At 28.9% G+C, this 21,111-nt stretch overlaps 1 protein-coding gene and 1 long non-coding RNA gene across 6 annotated transcripts in view; one reads left to right on the top strand and one right to left on the bottom strand.

The window, feature by feature from the left end:
* Positions 1-21,111, top strand: part of LOC129969347 (glutamate receptor ionotropic, kainate 2-like) — a 417,754-nt gene that overhangs the window by 36,460 nt on the left and 360,183 nt on the right. The gene's annotated exons all lie outside the window — the stretch shown is intronic.
* The window catches only part of LOC129969348 (uncharacterized), a 120,062-nt gene that overhangs the window by 21,622 nt on the left and 77,329 nt on the right, over positions 1-21,111 (bottom strand). Inside the window, exon 2 of the long non-coding RNA XR_008784496.1 lies at positions 161-353. This is a non-coding gene — a long non-coding RNA (uncharacterized LOC129969348). The remainder of the gene's footprint in view (positions 1-160; positions 354-21,111) is intronic.

Consider the following 21,111-nt stretch of genomic DNA (forward strand, 5'->3'; position numbering starts at 1 on the left):
TTCTTTCATGCAAACAGCAACAATGCTGCATTTGTATTAAGCAAAATGTTAATTATTCAAAAATATACTGAATTGAAAGAGATATTAAAATATTGTAAGTAGTATAATGCTTTTACATCACAACAAACACTCATTTACCAGATTATATTTTCCTTCATACCATTTAGGCCGGATAATAAGGCTGGCTATAACTTTTAGGAAAGTGGCAAGGGGAGATGGGCGGGAACAATTTATCAGCAACAGTTTCCCTCCTATAAATCATCCTTATTTCTCTGGAGACATCCGTTAATGTCGGTCATGCGGTCGCACAATGATCCACTGTTACTGCAGTTGATAGCACGACATTGAATGTCCTAGGGAAACAGACGGAAAATGGATGTTTTTATTATTTTGCTGGCGCTGTTTCTAATAATGAATGCTGGAAGTTGATACAAATAATGTTTTTGTATGCTGAGATTATATGTGTATGTTTTTTTCTTCTTTCTTTTGCGGAGAAAAGAATAGATATGCATTTGAAAAGCAATACATCATTTTGATAAATAAATATTATAAAATGCATTATGTTACGTACTGTATTCATCGTACTTTTCAAGACTTTTTCCTTAATTTTGTAAGAATATCTTATAACTTAAATGGACTAAGATAAAAATAAATTGTTCAATCTTTCCAGACTTTGTAGTTTATTCAAAATTCTGGTTTTTTAGGATGGTAAGTCCAACCATTTTAACTTTTAACTTGCGTTATGTTATACAGCCTTTAATTTTTTTACTATGTTTCTATTATATTTCATTTAAGATATGCGGATTTTAATTTAATTTATTTTGTGTCTTAAATGCTTATATATATATATATATATATATATATATATATATATATATATATATATATATATATATATATATATATATATATATATATATAAAGCGTTAATGAACGTGGCACAGAAATCACTTATTTCTTATTATTGAATGGCAACATTAAATTCTTAAGTTGATTGAGAATCTTGTTTTTAATTTTCTTTTTTTTTGTGGCAGCTTGATTTAACAATAGAACAATTTATATTCATTAGAACTATTATAGAACTATTTATATGTCTTTGATATATCTAAAACTTTTTATTAATTTATGTTTAATCACTTTTTTGTGATAGAAATGCAAGAAAAAATAGTTAACATGCACGTAAAAGTTGTTCCTATAAAAATGTCTCCGATCTGTTTATAACGATTAATCCTATTAAAATGATAATTTTCTAAAGCATTAAATTTGAATAATTTCATTTTATGTACTCAAAAGTCCAGATGGATAGACGGTCATTCCTTTAGAGGCTTTGGCTCACAATTTAATAAAAGTCTACTCTTTAGAAGTTAAAATTGTGAACAAAATTTCATTTTTCACAGTCGTTGAATTTCAATTATCGCGTTTACACGTATGTGGAAATATAGATCTATAAACTGCCAAAACACGTCATGATTTTGATTCAAAGTTTGATATCTGTAGATATTTTTGATAATAAATAAGTGTACCAAGCCTAACTTATCAGTCTGTTTATGTTATTTATTTATAGCGTTTCACTTGCATTGAGACATCAAAACGGTTTTTCTCTGTATGAATTTCATTCAAAATTTGATAGAAATATACGAGATCATAGATGATATGCAAAATTTATTTATTTAAGTTAAATGTTTTTTAATTATTGTCTTCGTAGAGACATAGACCGGGATGAAAGATAGAAATGCATCATTTCAAAACAAATAAAAATCAGATTCAGGGGGAAATTTTGATTTTGAAATTTGTTATGATTACAATTTTTTCCCTTGTACAGAAGAAAGCAAATAGACATTTCTTACCTTTGATAACAGAACAGATTAAATTAATTTCTGAGATGTTATAGTCACAAGAAAAACAAAGCAATACATGCCAGTAAAATCTAAATGAAAGCTATCTTATGCTGAAGTGTTATGTGGTGTCCTTCTTCCTCCTTCAAGATTCGGAACGTGCTCTGATTATTAAATAGCTAACAAAATAAAAGTCTTATTAAAGTTTCAAATCAATTACTACAAAATGCGCATTTCCAACGTCCAAAATCCATTTGCGTTAAACATGGTAGCTCTAAAGCAATAAGTTTGGTTTCTAGAGTGGCAGCACACACACACATACGCACTACCCAATCTGCTTTATTATTTATTTGTAGTCTTTGGCAACAAACTGTTTTGCCGACGATATTGGGTATATTTGAAGTTTCTTAAACCGTTTAGGTATGACTTCATGTGTATTTTTCAGCCAAACTGTCAGACATTGATGCCATGTTGTTTTAGTTGTCTTATTTCAGTTCTGTTTATTGTGTACATAACTCTTCCGAACGAAAGTCTATCTCATATCACCATAGAGCAATGAAAAATGCATTTGACGTGTTCACTTATCTTCTGAATTTCGCAGTATTGAATTTCATTTCTTTATTCATCCTGTAAACTACACATATACTAAACAAACCCTTTTTTAGCTTTTAAGGATTGTAGAAAATCACGTGATTAAATATCGAATGAAATGATGAAGGTGGTTTAATTTTCAAGAATATTGTTGAAAATTAGAATAAGAATATTTTTTTAAAAAAAAATGTCGAAATATAGAAAAACAATTGCTTGACTGTTATTAAATTAATATCCTTAAATTTTGAAATGATGCAAAATTAATTTTTATCTAATAGTATTTTTGGAAGAGACCTCAAAAAATAGGAAAATTCAACTTAATTTTTAATTAAAATCCTAATAAAAATTATTAAAAATCACTTTGAGATATTTCCACCTTCATCTTCCAAGATATATAAGGGCCAAATGAGGTAGCTGCATATCGAAAGGTCTGGCCTGTAGAGAGTGAACATATACACACACATATTCTCATTTATTATTCGTACCGATTTAAAAAGTTAAAAATCTATTAAAAACATAAACAAATTTTTATGTAATGGTATCAAATTATTAAAATTCTCATAACGCAGTTTTAGGGAATATATTTGTAGAAGATAGGAATAAAAATAAAGAAATATTTTTCAAGTGTATTCTTCTTTATCAGATGGAACCAAAAAAAGAATTTCTAACTCAAAAACGAAGAACAGAATAACTTAAAAGAATTCTTTCTCATGCAGGTTTATACATGATTCATGAGTTTCAAAACATAGACAAAAAGGAAAGCCGACACATGAAACTGTGCTAGAAAAAGAATAAAAGGACAAGATGGAAGAAATAGGAAGCGCGCATTAAAAAAAAATCGTCTGCTTTAGAAGAATCGCAAACTTTTTAGCTTTTACAGGGAAAGCATCCTATAAAGCGAATCCTGTCACTTCCATCTGTTCGCAGGGTCAGATTCTGACGTCCCACAGATTTGCTGAAGCATCCCTGACTAACCTTGGAACAGTTCCATTCTCGTGACGAGGTTGTTTTTTATGAGCATGATGGCCATCAAGCTTACTCCAAGGAGATTGAGAATTTTCTCTTTGAAGACTAAAGAAAATATTCAAGGATTTCCTGGAAAATGTATATGAAGATATAGGTAAAGATGTCTTTTTTTCTGAAAATAACAATACGTTAACAGCGTAAAGGAGAGAGCAGGTAAAGTATTTTGCCAGCAAATGGCTTTTAGAGTACTTATTCGATGGAAAAACAAAGGCTGAACTTGAGCAGCAAGAAAAAGGACGACGACAAAAAAAAAAAAAAGAACGACGTTGTGCTTTAAAGTTCTGAATATTCGAGCGAAGAATAAAAACTGTTTTATATGCCATTTCCGGATATACCTTGGAAATAAGAAATGCAAGGCGAGAATTTACTCTATTTCCATTCTGCATCACTCTCTCAATTCGCTTTGATATGTTTTCTTTTTTTGAAAATAATATTGTTTCTTTGAAGATTCGCTTTGAGAACAATTGATGGAGTCGTTGAAAGAAAATTCGATGCTCTCGTCTCCTTCTCTTATCATTCCAAAATCGTTGCTTTTAACATATAAAAGCGTATAAAAGTTGTGTATGCATAGACATTCAGCCTATCAAATATGCGCATTTATAGTTTTGTCGTTGGCATTTCATTTAAATATTTAAAAGCAGGAAAAGAATATCAAAATTGAAACAGTAATAGAAAAGTATTATGAGCTTTATTTTAGTTTTATAAAAGATAAAGCATTTATATAGAATTGATTTTTATTTAAATATTATTTGAAACAAAAGGATCAATTGATGAAATTTAAATTCTAGAAATGGCAATATACCATATGCATTCAAAAGATAATAAGCAGCTTTGCTAACAAAACGATCGCGTTCCAGAATAATTCTTGTATGCAATCTAACCTAATATGTCTTCGATGATCCTTGAAAAAATTTAATAAAAATCTGAAACATTTTCGACTGCGAATTATGTCAAACTTGGCATAATATATTTAAGATTGATGAAACTGACATTAAAATTAATTGTTATGCCTTTTCATCGAAACTATCATTTCAGATTGGAAATCTGAATTTTGAACAATTTGAACTTAAGGGTGATTCAACCGGAAATTATATATTGATAAATGACCGTCAGAAAAGAATCGGATAACCGTCAAATAAATCCGTATTCAAATAGTGGTTAAACGGGCTAAAAGAAACTGGTATTACTCTGGAGAAATAAAACAACAAATTTTTTCTGCTATTTGATTGCATTTTGATATTTTTTTATGGGCTCGTAAGTTTAGATATATTTTTTGTAATTCCTATTAAATTATATTTTGGAAATGTTTCATTCAAATGTATATATTATTCAACCGATTCTTTTTATGATATATGTTGCTGTAATGCTATGGGTGAATTATTTTTTTAACATTGCTAATAAAATCATAAGTTCGTAAAACATTTTGAGATGCATAATATCAGTATCAAATTAGGATAAGACCATAAAATCAATTTTTATTTAAATAGGCATCTTATAAAATGAATTAAAACACAAAAATTTAATATAAAAACTTTTTTTTAAAAAAAGAAAGCAACAATGATATTTTCAGAATGTCCGTTCCAATTATGGCTAAAAGCTAATTTCTCGAAGAGTAAAGGTAGGCATATTCTTTCAGTTGAAGAAATGCTTAGAAAAACAAAGAAGTATAATTTATACTTCATGAGTCAATACAGATATTGCTGAAACATGTACAACGTCAATAAAAACCTAAATTTTTATCGAATTTCCTGGTACAATTATTCATATTTATTAAGAAACTTTTTACACACTGACATTTTAAACAAAACTACATTTCTTTGACTAAAACTTAACGCGATATGAAGCTTTGAATATCTATTTTAAATGATATTGAACCATTTATCGATCAATTTTAGGAAGATTAATTACGGACGATAGAAGCTTCCTTTTTTAACCAGTCAACGATCGTTTCAGGGGAATATTGCCATTTGTTTGGCAAATCATCTTCGATGCAGCCATTGAAATTATTTAAAACGATGATAATCGAAACTTCATGACTCGATTTATTTTAATTGCAGAAAACTGTAACCTTTCTTTACCTAAAACGTTAGTGTATCAAAATGTTTTATTAAATGAGGTTTTAACACAGCTGAGGGACGTAAAAAAAAGCATTTCCTGTTCCTTGACATGTTTTAATTTCAGCATCAAATGTCTCTTAATTAATGCATCATATTGCACACGACTTCCTCGTTAGACAGCGGGTTTTTAAGTATAACATTTGCATCGCTTCTATTTAAACGATGACTGATTTTTTTTTAAATCTCAAATCATATCGCACAAAACAGAAGTTATATTATTCATTCTTAAAATATCTAAAATCCAAATATTCTTTTCACACCTCCATATAAAATACTTCCCAAACAAAACTGAACTCATGTTAGAATCGATTTAGCGAATTAATCTGCCAACAAATTGAACCATCTTTGTCCAGCATACCCGCAGAAGGAAAGTCTCAAAGGGTGGCATGGAAAGTGCTATTAATATACCATTTCAGCAAGGAGACAACCCTCGTCTTCCCGTTCTTCGTTCTTTTCAAGTGGGTTGAATCAAAAGAAGGGTTTGCTTTGTCATTTCAGCATCTTCTCCTTTCGAGTGATTGATCTAGATCCCAAGGAGTCAAGAATCATTCAAGAAGTCAAAGTGATGAAGATATATTGACTTACAAAGAAACTCTCTTGGCAGAAATGTTAATCATAAAACTTTTCCATTGAAATACATGCGATCTGGCGGATAAAAATATACCTTTTTATAGTTGCATTGATGGGTGAAATGGCGAAATATGTTAGTGTATTAAAGTGATGTAAAGTAGATAAATGAATTGTGATGTAATAAATGGAGTTATTATAATGGATAAAATTTAAAATGAATCATGTGAATAAAATTTAATTACCTTTGGTTTTACAGCAACGAAAATAATGATATAAATGTGAATTAAATTCTGGTTGTTCTTTCTATATAAAAGTCCATGACATTTAGATTTTATAATAGAAAGTTCCGAATTTGAATGACACAAGAAATGAACTATTTTTAGCTTTATTGGATAATTAGTAATGGGTAATCTTAAAAAGCAGTTTTTGAAACGCTAGACTGAAATTGTAATTTAAAGTAGCCTAGTAGAAAACGTGTGTTTTATCGGATAATTTAAAGACACAACGAGGAAGAAAATTACCAATTGAGATTGTGGAAGTGTAGATAAATAGGCCATTTTATAATATGTGAAATAACAAAGGTTTTATCAAAGGGATTTGTGCTCGATTTATTTAAATTAAAGAGTAGGTGTTTCATGTGAGACGCAACTGATTATAAAACAATACCTTCAAAATGAAAAGGAATTTTATAAGGATATTTTCACGATTATAAAAATAATTTTTCACTCTATTTTTAATCCATATTTTAGAGATTTACCTTTGTTTATTTTACCTTCTTTAAGACTTATGAAGTTATTACGATGTCACCCTACTTCTCATGAAATCATTTGATTCTATTTTATATTCTATATTTATTATTTTATTTTATTTTATGTCTAATTGGTAGAATATTTATCTAAGAAACTAAAAATATTCGCAGCTAGTCTTTAAAATTCATAATTGTCAACAACATGAGAAAAACGGAAAATCTACAACCCTCTTTTTTCATCTTAACACTCATTTAAGAGGACAATTAAATTTCCTTAATGTTTGAACTGCATTGGAATTTAAGGATTTTTGTAGCACAGTGATATACTATTTAAAGTTTAAAATGACATTTTATATTTATCGTGCAAATAAGAGGTTTTCTTAAATGTAATAAAATAGTTGACACAGCTCTTTTGACAGAACGCTTACATTTAATCTGACTGTGCCAATAATTAAAATGTTAAAGAAACCGCTCTTATAAACTATATGTATAATTTCAGTAAGAATTTTTTATGAGTTTTTTTATCGACCGAAACTATTTTTTAAATTTGTCATAAATAATTTCTATACTAATTAAACAAAAATTTTGAACATGTCTGATCCTTTCGTTTCAATCACCACATGCTCAATGATTTAAATTCTATTTAATATTTATTTTAGTATGATACTATATTAAAGTGAAGATGTCTGAATTATCTTCGACAGATTGCAAAGTTCTGTAGAACAAAAATATGAGATTCAATTGCTTACATTTGAAACTGAAATTTAATAAATCTCAATACAGGACACAACAGCTATAGAGTGATATTCAATTTCATGGTATGCATTTGCAAGAATTTGAGTAAATATAGATTGAATGGCAATTGTGATATGCAGCATTAAACCTCACAAATTACTACAAGGTATCTAATAGATTGTCTCCCCATAACCCCATATGAAAATGTTATTGTAACTTAATTAAAAAAAAAAAACTTATATGATTGCTAATATAGATTTTCTGATTAAATAAACATCAATCCGTGCACAGCGCCATCTATTGGATTCTAACGAATAAAAATGTGAAGATTTTATGAGCCATGAAAGTAACAAGTAGCATCGAAGAAACACCATTATTAGTAAATATTCTTTTATAAGGATCAAAAGAGTATCAGATACTTTTATTTTTATTGTTAATTTGAGTACAATTTATATTTCATTATTAGGGAAATAATCATTTAAAAATTCCCTCTACTATACTGGCATTTCATTCAAATGCAAATAGGTGGTCTTAACATCTTCCTGTGAAAGTGGGACGATAGGAAATTGGAAGGAGGGTAATTAGATTCTAGATTTCAACATCAAAGTTTGACGGGCAATTTCGGAAGCAAATCTTAACTCGGGAATACATATGAATCCGTTCGCCAATTTTAAATGGTACAACCCCATCCAGGCATGAAAATAACGATTTGAAACAATCTGACAGTGATTTGTTAACCCCTTGACCTATGAATTGATTGATTTTTTTATTTAGATGACACATCCTATTTTGGACATTTATTGTTATTTTGATTCGTATAATAATATAAGGAGCATTTGAGATATTGAAGCGTTTCTAAGTGATTTTTACATTTTTAAATACTTAATTAAGTTGCTTAATTCCAGATTTAAAAGTAAATATTCTTAACATCTCAGATATTAGATACGCCATTGTATGCGAAGAGATTAATCTCTGCATTTAAACTTTTTTTGCGGTATTACACTGGTCTTTACTATGTCTTTTATAATGCATTCTATTAATGGATTGTGGAATATTCTAAGAAGCTGGAGATCAACTGACTACGATTCAAAATTTTGAAATCCTTTACCAACAATTTTTTATGAGTGTTATTTATGTTCATACAATTTATTATTCAGGGCACTCAGGAGTATTTGATGGGCCGCGGTGGCCTAGTGGTAGGGTCTCGGCTTTGGAACCGGAGGGTTTCAGGTTCGTGACCCCATTCCACCGAAGAACCGTCGTGTAAGGGGGTCTGTTGCACGTTAAATCCGTCATGACCAAACGTCCTCCCGCTGGTGTGGTGTGGTGTGGTGGGGTGGGGTGGGGAGAAGGGGGTGCCAGCTCAGGTGTCGTCCTCGTCATCTGACCTCGGTTCAAAATTACGAGGTCAGTCCCAAAATAGCCCTAGTGTTGCTTCAAACGGGAGATTAATATAACCAAACCAAACCAGGAGTATTTGATAATGATAAGAAAAAGAAACATTTCCTGTTTTATACGTTTAACGTGTAAAGATGAAGCTAAACAGCTCCATTTGTTTAATTTCCTCATTTGATCTCAAAATAAAGCTTTTGCATCATTTTTTGTCATTTTTGGTACTTAACCGAAGTAATAATATTGTGTATAAATATATTCTTGCAATAATTGAAAATCCAGAAATCTTTCAATATATTTGCGTTTGTGTCTATTTAAAGAAATACTTATTTTATATTAAATTGCATCTACAAATCTTATTTATGTAAATTAATTAAAAATAGAATCATCAAATTATATTTTTCAGACAATTTTGGCATTTTTTTTTTAAATCTATAGATAATTTTCGAGCGAAGCATTTGAAAATTAAATAGTGAATGTTTGTTTGGGCTGTTACAAAAATAATAAAATGAACCACTTTAATCGCGAGAAAAATATTTTATAGCAATTGATGAGACTCCAATGTTATTGGAGATCTGTGGTATAATGGATGCATGCTCTTTATGCACAGAATATTGATATTTTCATTTTTTACGCTTATCAGACCTTTCATTTTTTCTAATATTCAAAGTTAAGTGGGGTGAAATTAAATATTTCTTAAAAGTAGATTCCTACCTTGTACAACGTGTACGTGTGCATAACCTTTGTCTTTCAAATGACCCAGCTTTCATCTAAAATTCACCCTTAATGTTGTGTCACTGCATTTCTGAAAAAGTCTGCTTATAATATGTAGCAATACATCTCTCGTCTAATTTGCAAGCTTTTGTAAAATTTAGTTTTTTGTGTTTGATAGTTAAAATTGTTTATTTCATTGAATTTTTCTGATAAAGGAGACTTATAATGATATAGCATGGTATTTCTCGTCTAATCAGAATGTTTGTTTGTTTTTTAATTTTGGCAGTAAAAATGATATATTTCATTGAATTAATTTCTATTAAAGCAGAAACTTTGTTGTTCAGCATCAAAAGCATTAACAAAATGAAAAAGCAGCGCTGTCTCCTTTTGACTTTCTCATATATTTTTACACTGTGAAGCGTTTAATGTTTAATTTCCTCACATAGTGTTATTGAATGCAGACACTTTTAAAATGTTAATAATAAATAATAAGCAATGCCAAGCAACATTCAAGTACTCATCATAATTTTAAATAAGTGTTCAATATGCATATTTACTATAGCAATCCAGTATTCTGTCAACGGCTGCTTTCATAGATGACTGACTTATTGAATGAACTCAACATCTATTTCACATTTTAAGGATGCATTCCCAATCGTAATTTATGAAGACGCAATTTTCAGTCGAATACACTCAAAGAGAATATTCCATTTCAAATGTCCGCTCTCAGAAAATGGTCACAATAAAATGGCGAAACATTTCTCATAGCAATCATTTTCATCATTGAGGCGTGTTTCAAAGCCACTTCAAATTACTTCTCAGTTATATAATTCCGTCTGCAGTCCTTTATTGCAAGAGTGATATTACAAAATATTCAGAGATAAATACCGAAACGCTGAAAATCCAAAGAAAATGCTCAGAATTAATCTCTTCTGTTATGAGTAGGGACATTTTAAACTAACAGAAGGTTGACAAAGCAGCTTGACGAAATATGTTTTTCTAAATATTATAAAGGTAAGAGAAAAGCCTTGTAAAATTAAAAATTTCCAAGTATATCTTAAGTAACCAAAATTCTACGAGTTCATATAGAATTGAAATTCTGGTATACTATGGATATATAATTATTTTGTCTGATCTGATGAATTCCTGCTCACCAGCCGAAATTTTGTTTAGTTATTAAACTTTAAATCTATGTTTTACGATAAGATGAGATTTATATTAAACTGCTAAAACCCGATTTAGGAATAGTTGTTGATTGTCTAGGTTGAGCTGTTTTGACTATTTGTCGCTAAATTGGTAATATTATGTTCTTCTAGTGGGCAGAAGTTTTGGAAACAGTTGACATGATTTTTAACCTGCTTATCAAGGAACTAAACACATTGTATGTCTTGTCCTATATTAATATTATTATATTTTTTAATCGACCATATAATGATTTTTCAGATAATACCTGTCCAAATGCTTCATTAAAAAAATAAATGCTATATAAAATATATATTCAGATTTATTTAGAGGTGTGATGTTAATTTGTACAGCTTATTGAAAACTTAATTTGCTGTTAAATACTATTAATGACGGATTAAGCCATTAAACAATGAACGTTATAATATTATTTCCCATCTTTTAATATTAGTGTTTGAACCTTTTATAACCTTTCCTATCTTTAAATATAGCTAGGCTATTTTTGATTTTTAATAAACTTTTCAACTTGTATTCTAATAATAAAATTTTGGTTCTGAAAATGCAACTTTTATATTTTTCATTGCTTATTTTAATCCCTTGAGGAAATCTAATTAATCAAAGTAAAAAAGAATAAATTCCTATTCTTTATACTTTTTTTTGGATTTTTGAAGATTTGAATGATGCAAAGAAACAGCGTAAATTTTAATACTAAAAATAAAACTAAATACAGACAGTTTTATGCATTTTTTTAAACAACTTTATTTCATTTTATTTTGCTTCATATCAAATATAAGATTTTGCTAGCAATTTTTCATTTATTTCTTGATTAGTATTAAGATGAAATTTTGTAAATTTAAGTATTTGGGCTGAAATTACATCGTTTAATTTTATTTTAAGAAGTTTTTTTTTTATCAGTTATTCATTAATTTAATAGAATTAAGATTCTGTATTATTAGCGCCACCACTTATTAAGATTTTAAACAAAATGAATCAAAAGATTAAAGTGTATAGAATTCTGTGGTTTAGGTGATTTTAAAAATATTTTATAATAGCATAATGCAGTCCAAAATTCCGTACTCAAAATACAAGAGAAAAAATTGCCTTCCAACTGTTCGAGGTACGTAAATTATTACTTTCTAATATACGTAGTATATAGAAAGTATATTAATCTTCAAAAAAATTGAGACTCGAGTTTTTGATGAATCTCCATATTTTTAAACTTTTCTGAGTTAGAAAAATACTTTTTTGGAAAATTTTCGTCTGATTAATCGCCAAATAACTCGCCAAGGATCGCACGATACATTCAATAAAATATGCTAAATTCACGCCAAAAGTTAATATTTCTTAACTATTTTAAGCCAATGCTGCGTAAGGTGCTTTCTGACATGACAAATTTATTAGAGTGTATGCGAGAAAATTTTGGGAGAGACTACTACCACTCGTTTTCTAAACAAATATTGAAATAGACAATAATACTCCCCACTCTAAATTTTTCAGAAAATCTAAACTGTATTTTTATGTATTTCACCGAAAATGTCGGTCTCTTTGGAGTGCACACGGCGGCTTTCACAAAATATCAGAAACTTTTCTTGCATATGAAGCATTTCAAAGTTCGCTTGGAATGTTTTCCCAAATTTTCGAACGTCAGGTTTTGACCCCGCGATCAGATGGAGGCGACAGAATTCGTTTTATAGTAAGTCTTCCGAATAAATTCTAAAATGTTTTGGGGTGCTTCTGGGACAGCCGATTTTCTTATGTTCACAATTCTTATATCTCACTGTTTGTTCTATTTTTTTTTTTTTTTTAGGTATACATTATTGGTTGTTGTTTGAAGCTCATGAATCTTACATAAACGTGCTCGGAAAGAATGTTTTAAAGATTCTTTTACTTTCTGTTTCAGCTATTAATATTCCAGTTTTATTTAAGAATAAATAAAGTAATCGAGAGCAGTATTAATTATTTCTTATTTCCCATTTATTAGCTTACGTAGCTGAATTTCTAAAATTTATTAATATTTAAAAAATAATAAAATAGTCCTTAAATATGATCACAAGTGAGCATTCGGTTTAATGAAACTAAACAATTTGAAGTCTAACTTTCCAAATATTTATTATTTGATAAATTTGAGTAAATATTTGGTAGCTTTTAGACACTGAAACAATATATTCTACTATTTTTCATTAAAAGTAGACTAATTTAGGAAATTATTTTCAAAGATATTTTATACGTTAATTTTCTATTAATTTTAATTCGTATACCATTTTTTTAATATAAAGGGAATGATGCGTTTTATTTATTGTGTGTGTATTTTTGTATCAAACCAATTATTCTTATAATGACGACATAAACATTTACGGACTGCCAAATGTGTGTCTTAATAAGGTGGGGAAAGTCGGTTATCTTTCAAAATATTCCTTCATTAAACATTATTATTTAAACAGAATATATAGTAAGGGATGCTTTGATTTAATCGGCATTGAACTTAAAATCATGAAATAGAAATTAATAAGTATAACATAAAATTACTTAAATATACAACAGATTAATTGACACTTTATAGAATAATACCACTTATTTTTCTGTATTTTATGAAAAGAATAAAATTCAAAGCAATGCTTCACACTTTTCATCATATTTACACTAACAGAAAGACCATAAATATGGAATAAAAATACACATATAGAATAGGTTGCTTCATTCTTTCTTAAGAGAGTCGTCAACATAGAGTGGGGGATGTGAAAATTTAATTGTTACTTTTATCATGATAAAATTTTTTTTTGAAGTGTACATTTCTGAGCACAATTTGAGGGTTATATTCGCTTATAAGCAATGTAATATTCAATTCTTGAATCTGTATTTATAATTCCCCATTACAAATGTGTATAGGAAATAAATATGGAAAATTAGAAATATTTCAAATATGGAATAGCAATCCATACTTGTCTTCCGAAACAATCGCCTGAACCTCGAAACGATTATCCAAAAAATTATCATGAAAAAGTGGTTTCAATAACAAATACAGGCAAGGATTCTCACTGACCATACAGAAGATTATGGATTTTTACAAATTAGGCAAAAACTCGAGATTCCAATGAAAAATTTTGAAACGGAAATTTCTCTAAGTCGCCGGACTAAAATATGTTTTTCGGACTAAATAATATTCGCTATGCAAAAATGTGTCAACAAAAAAAATTTGCTAGTTACTGTAGCGAAGTCTAGTGTACAGTTTTGCAAAATTTTATAGTTTACATAATTAAGACAAAGTTTATAAAATATTATCATTTCGATCAAATATTTTTTTTCATTCTAGATGTTTCTGCAATCAACCTTTTTATATTTTAATGCAGTGGTTCTTAACCTTTTTAAGCTGCTACCCAAATTTGAGAAATATGTTCATGTCGCGACCCAAAAAAAAGTCAAAATTTTTTCATTGCTTTATTTTAGATCGTATTTTTAAAAAATCTTCAATCCTACGATGATGATTTTTTTATTTATTTTTTTAATAATAAAGATAAACAAAAGTGGCTTGCGTATTACCAACACCTCCTATATTCTGTTTCACCCCAACTTGGCAGTATTGTAAAAGGCAAAAAATGTGACGCTCCGCGCTGGGAAAGAGTTCCCCATCCATTTTGATTTTAAAACAACTAAAATGCGCTGAAATTTATCAAATATATCATAAATTACAGATATCGTTTTTTTTATCAGCATGTATTTAAAATTATTCTCAAGTTAGAAGTGCTTACCTGTTAAATATTTTGTAAATAAAGCGAACGAATAAAACCAAAAGATTGACATAATGAATTCCACTTTGTAGAACCGGTCTCCAAGGTCAAATATTTGGCGCTCTTCTCTTGTACGCCCTCGCCAGCTTTGCTCCATTTAGTTCTCACCGTTATTATCATCACACGTACTTTTTTTGTTCTCTCTTTTTAATCAGCTGATATTTTTTTTGATCTTGTTAGTAACATTCATTTTCGATTGTTGATATTTATTCAAGTCGTCATTTCTAAAATGTCTGAAATTTGGTGTATTACTAACTTTTTTGGTTCGACTCAGCGCGACCCATAGGTTAAGAACCGCTGTTCTAAGTATTACACATGAACAGATGAATCATCATTGTCATTGGTCATTCATGTCAGAAACATCATTATCATCATCAATGAATTCCTACTTTTATTAATCTTTTTTTAGTCTAAATAAAGGGGGGGGGACTATTTAACCTTTATTGTCAGAAACACAGTTTGTCAGTTCATCCAGCATTTATTATTAATAGTGCTGTCAGTAAAATCATGAAAACATCTATTTTGCGTCAGTCTTTCTTGGTCATGTAATGACGTACATTTGCTGCAGATATTGACCATTGTCCAGTTTCATGACTGGCATGAGTGAATGTCTCCTGATAAATAAAGGATGATTCGTCGAGGGAAAGCCAGAGGTGATGATTTAGCTTTCCCATTATCTGCTTGTCAATCTTCCCGAATCTATAATAGCGATCGTAGCAATCGTTTAAAGAGATAAAAAGGAAAGATAAAATAATAAAGAAGATTTGATTTGATTTTGATAATAAATGATGCTTTACAACACTCTGAGCTGAGAGACCAGAACTGAAAGAATTTGTATTGAAAAATATTTTTAGCATAAAAATACTTATAACATTGAGAGAATTTCGATATCAATCATCTAATTGACTTTCAGAATATCTCTTCTAAAATATATCTATTAATAAGGACGTAATAAAGTTGAAAACCATCTATTCTTTAATTTAATCGTATTATATATATGTTTAATTTCCTTCAGATTTAGAACTTTTTGTTTGAAAATATATAAAAAGCCAATTTTATTTATAAGGAAATAATGTCTTTATTTATTTAAAGTTGATTTTTTTATTCATTGATGCCAAAGCCCTCATATTATTTTATTTAAGTAAATAAAAAGAATTTTCACATAAAACTTATTGCAGAAAAGTCCATTTATTTATACGGCTTAAACAGATTTGCATACTTGATTATTTCATCCTTATATGGAATTATATAAAACAATTCATCGGCATGATTTTATGTAACTTAGCGACGAAACGTTATGATAATATTTCTAATGGAGGAATCTGCTTTTAAATGAGCGTACTTCTATTCCCTTGACTCCAATAATGATCATGATAAAGTTGATGCAGACAATAAGATCTCAATCCATCATATAGAGAAGGAACGGAAAAAGCTGAATTGTCAAAGAAAACCCTCATCTGATTCAAACTATGCGGAAAGAATAAAAATGGATCTTTCCCTGTAGAAATGGGATATTAATGAGCCTATCACGCGTAATTTGATAGCTTTTATTCCACAGATAAATATTGGAAAATATATGGATTGGATTGCTAAAATGAGTGGTGTTTAATATTCTAAATAGATTCGAACTTTAATTTTGTTTTATTTTGGGATTTTTTCATTTCAAACTATAGGAGCAACATGAATATATAAATTATGTCAGTGCTGAATCATATCTAAGTTAAGATATTTTCAATTTCCTCGTAAATTAAGCAATCTGAAATCACCTTAGATCAACAAGATGTCCAAAAATATTTTATGATATTTTCATAATATTGTTCGGCGTTCAGAATATCTTATGTCATCATGGGTGTGACGTGCAATGTCTTGTGTAAATTGATTATGTTTTGGATAATAATAAGTTACTTGGTATGTCTAAAAACGTGTTCTATTAAAGTTTCACTAAAAACACGTTAATTAGAAACGGTGTAAAAACGGGAGTCAATTCACATACAACATGGGAACATTTATTCAGGCCGGATTTAGACAGTTATATTTCTAAAATCAGCTTATATTTTATGTACATTGTTAGAAATTCATAAAAAAATGCGTAGTTAAAATATTTTAATACATTCTTATCCATCTTACGCATTGATATTTTATACATATAAATTTGTTAACATGATTTTTATGTTTCTTTTCCACTTATAGTCATAGTAATTAAATTGAATGCTTTCACAAATACTGAAAGTTGCATCCGATGTCCTTAAATGCTTACTTTTCTGAAAACAGCGGCTTTTGAAAAGCGATATATTAACTTTATATAATTTAAATGAAAAATTACTTAAAATTTTTAAAATGTTTTTATTTGTGGGACTATATACGGAAATATTGAAAAATATTATCAAAAAATATATTATTTAACTTTAATTAATAAATGAAATGCATCAGAACTTTTAAAAAATTGTTTACTTTAAAAATGAAAAAAAAAAATATTTGATATGAATATATTTATTTCTTCTCGAATAAGAGTCGAATAATTATATTATTTAATTATTAATACATTACATTAATTAATATTAAATTTGTCTATTGATAGATAAAATGATTTTTTACCATTTAATTTAAACAAATATCACAAAAAAATTCATATCGATTTGAAGCCATTTTTTGAATGAATATATTTCTTTTAAAATATTTCCCATAATAGAAATATTTCAAAATAAGAAGAAACATCTTTAAGTGGTTTTAATATTTTAGGGAGTTATTGATATGAATGAGATATTATTGTCATTATTCAGATAAGAATTTCCTGTTTTTGATGGAAATTGAAATATTTTATGACATTTCAAATGAAAATCAAAGCCAATTCACATTGATCAAATATTTTTTACATAAGCAGTTTCCCTTTCAATTTCCCCTTCCATTCGGCCGATAAGAGCCCTAACTGCTGCTAGAATTCTAAGCTTTCACTAAAGCGGAACTTATGACTTAAAAGTAATGAGCCTCATAGCTTTCATCAAGATGCATTTCTTATTTGATGAATACCCTGATGAACATATAATGCTCCTTTTAAATGAATTCTCATTTCACTGAATAATTTGATAAGGTTTTCTTGAAATGAAAGGGTATTAATTCAAATTAGATATCTCACTAATTTTAGACTTGTAAAGTAAATATGGAGATTCATAATGAAAATCGAACCAAGAATATATATTTACAGCTTGCTTTCGCGTTATTTTTCTGTCAATGACAGCTCATTAATTCAAAAACAAACAAAAAATATTTGTTGATGTCTATAGCGCCAGAGCTTTCAACAAATAATTCTAAATGTAATCACATTATTCTAATTCTATTATGTGGTTCAGTATTTGAATTATTTATGAGTTAACATCTAAAATCTATTTTAAAACTCTCAAAGAAGATATCACTAAACACAAAATGACATTTATTGACCTACACGAACACAAAGATATTCACCGTTACATCTCTAATTAGACATTACAAATCTGATTTAACTAAGAATAAAGAATCGCATCAGAGAAACTGCGCATGCGCCGGTTTCCATGGCAACCGTAGTTGGAAAGGGAATAAGGTGTGTCTAAGATGGAACAATATCTAACAGAGAATAAAAAATATTTAACAGCGATTAAAATTAACTAATAGTTTTCAGAAAAAAATATATTTGAAATGCTTTACTTCTAAATAGCTCAAATGCTTTATTGTAATTATCTGAAATACATTTTAGAAAACCATTTGATTTATCTGCTTTTGGCTAAGTGACATCTAATAAATGTGTGCGTAGTAAAGCTTTCCATTGGGGCAACATGAATTAAATAATAGGTAAAAAGGATAAATGAAGAAAAACAAACAGAAAAGCAAAACCAGACCTTCTATAGGAAAGGAAACAAAGAAACATCTTATAATTGGCAGTGGCCAAAGCAACCTCCAATTAATCCATTAGAAGGAGACTTTGATTTTGATTTATTCCTTTTGTACTTTCTCGTATATCAAGTGTACAAAGAGAAAATTTTGGGATCAAAAAAAAATTCTAGCTCGAGATTCGGACGAATCTCCACGTTTGAGACTTCTCCGAGTCCGAAAAACACATATTTAAGAATAATAGAATAACTCATACTGGCTTTAAGCTAGGTGAATGAAATTTTGTCTATGATATTAGCATAAAATTTGTAGATACCCATAAATCCATTCAGAAGAATTCTATCTATACAGAAGTTCCAGTACAAGTGACTCAATATCTACAAAAATAAAAGCATTAGACCAATAGCATTCATAACACAGATTTAACATCCAAAATAAAGAAAAGTAAGTAATATGGAAGCAAATTAAGGTGTTGACCGTCAGTGATCTGTAGTTTTGACTGAAAATAAATGTGACAATTCAAAAACGAAATAATTTATATTACTGAAATTTGGTTCACAATTTTAACATTTGAAGTACATATATACATCATATTTTGAATAAATTCCTTCGAGGAGTTGATCTCCTCTCGATCTGCACTTTCTCATGCATAGAAGCACAATTAAATACAAAAACGCGATGATTTCAGCAAATGAAATTCTGTTTGTGATTTTATGACTGAATAGAGTTCTGCATCAATTATTTTTTTGTTTCAATCGGTTGGAGAAAAAAGCACACACACAATATATATATTATTAATTTAATCCAAATTAATTTCCAAGATTTTATCTTAATTTAGCCCATCGTAACTTCATTCTAAAATATTCTCTTATTTCGTGAACCAATTCCACTTTCGGTTTAATTAATTCCTCTGTAAAAATAATGAGCCATCAGTGCTACGTATGAATGAAAGTAATATCTTCTGTGCCCTTGAAAAGGTGTCAAAGGTCACCACATTGGCGCGTGGCCAGAAATCCTAAGTTATATAAGACTAGTGATCATTTGTTCGGCCTTTTTTGCCTCCTCCTTTCTTACTTCTGCTTTTGTGCCACACTGCGTTTACTTGTGAATAAATTGCTTTCCTGAGATGGATATTAAGAGAGAATAAAACGAAATTAAAAAATACCAAGTCTCTTCACTGCTTCGAACCTGCATTCGATTTAAACCAAAATGCGTTACATATTATTTAGCCGACAGGATTCGAAAAATATTACATATATATTCGGTTTTCCTGATACTTGTGTTTTAATTGCATGCCATGGACTTATCGCTGATGATCGTAAGGCAAAAGCAATAAAAATGCTGAATTCATCCCCTAATAATTTCGGAACTATTGTTCTCCAACGCTATGCAAGGTATTCGTAGCTTTACCTAAGGACCACAATTTTATGGAAAGATATAAGAATAACAATTTTATTATAGAGTATACGAGAAAGGTTTAGAGGAACCACTATCGATAGATTTTTTTTATAAGCAGCTATTGCACAGTGAGCGTATTTTGATGCTAATGGGGGTAGTTTCCGTTCAGCTCCAGCTGTCGTGCGTTTTAAGTATTTTTGTTATTCATCGAATTTTCAATTTGTAAAAATAAACAAATAGATTTAAAAACATAAAGAGAGCTTTAAAAATGATTTCAAATGTACCACAATCGTACCGTCCACCCATAATTTCACTTTTTAATTCTCTCATATAATTCACTTTGAACTGTTATGACATATGACCGTGTAATTTATTGTTATATTTGGATTACATATAAAATATTATGAATAATTTTACGACATGGAGTGTAAGGCATTGTAATGCTAATTTTTAAGTGAAAAAATTTGAAGCCATAAAATTATTAATGAATTATATTTGCTTAGTACTTAAATTATACATCTTTATGACTTTTTTATACTTAAACAATTTTTTCTTAATGCAACGAGATAATATCACTGGCATCTACTTATTTTTCAAATGCCCATAAATTTCCAATATTTAAACAAAACAATCAAAACAATACATACAGAAATTTTAATGTAAATGAAATAGAATTGTACGTGGCTGATGATAATATTCATTTGACTCATCTCAAGAACCCTTTATTATTTTTAAAAGCTCTTATTTTCACAGACGAAAAGGAAAATGAGATATAAATTATCTTTCAAGCTATCCAATCAGTTATTCTTCTTCACTTCCTTTTTTTGCCTTTAAAAAATACAATAAAACTTTAAAAATCTTCAAATAGTGTTTTGGCTGGGAAATGAAATGGACATAAAAAAATTGTCATTTTGCATTTTCTTTGCTCCATGTCCGGAAATGCCATACAAAACTGTTTTTATTCCAAACTCGAATACTTAGAACTTCAAAACGGAAACGAGTTCTATTTTTTCCATTCTCATTTCTTGTTGTTCAGTTCAGTCTATGAATTTACTGCCTCACAGGTATTGAAAAAGAAATTTGTTCACAAAATAAAATATTTGCTTTATTCTTTAGACCATTGTGTATTGTTATTTGCAAAGGAGAAGTTTACCAGC

Source organism: Argiope bruennichi, chromosome 5, assembly GCF_947563725.1.
Source record: "Argiope bruennichi chromosome 5, qqArgBrue1.1, whole genome shotgun sequence".
NCBI classification, from domain to species: domain Eukaryota; kingdom Metazoa; phylum Arthropoda; class Arachnida; order Araneae; family Araneidae; genus Argiope; species Argiope bruennichi.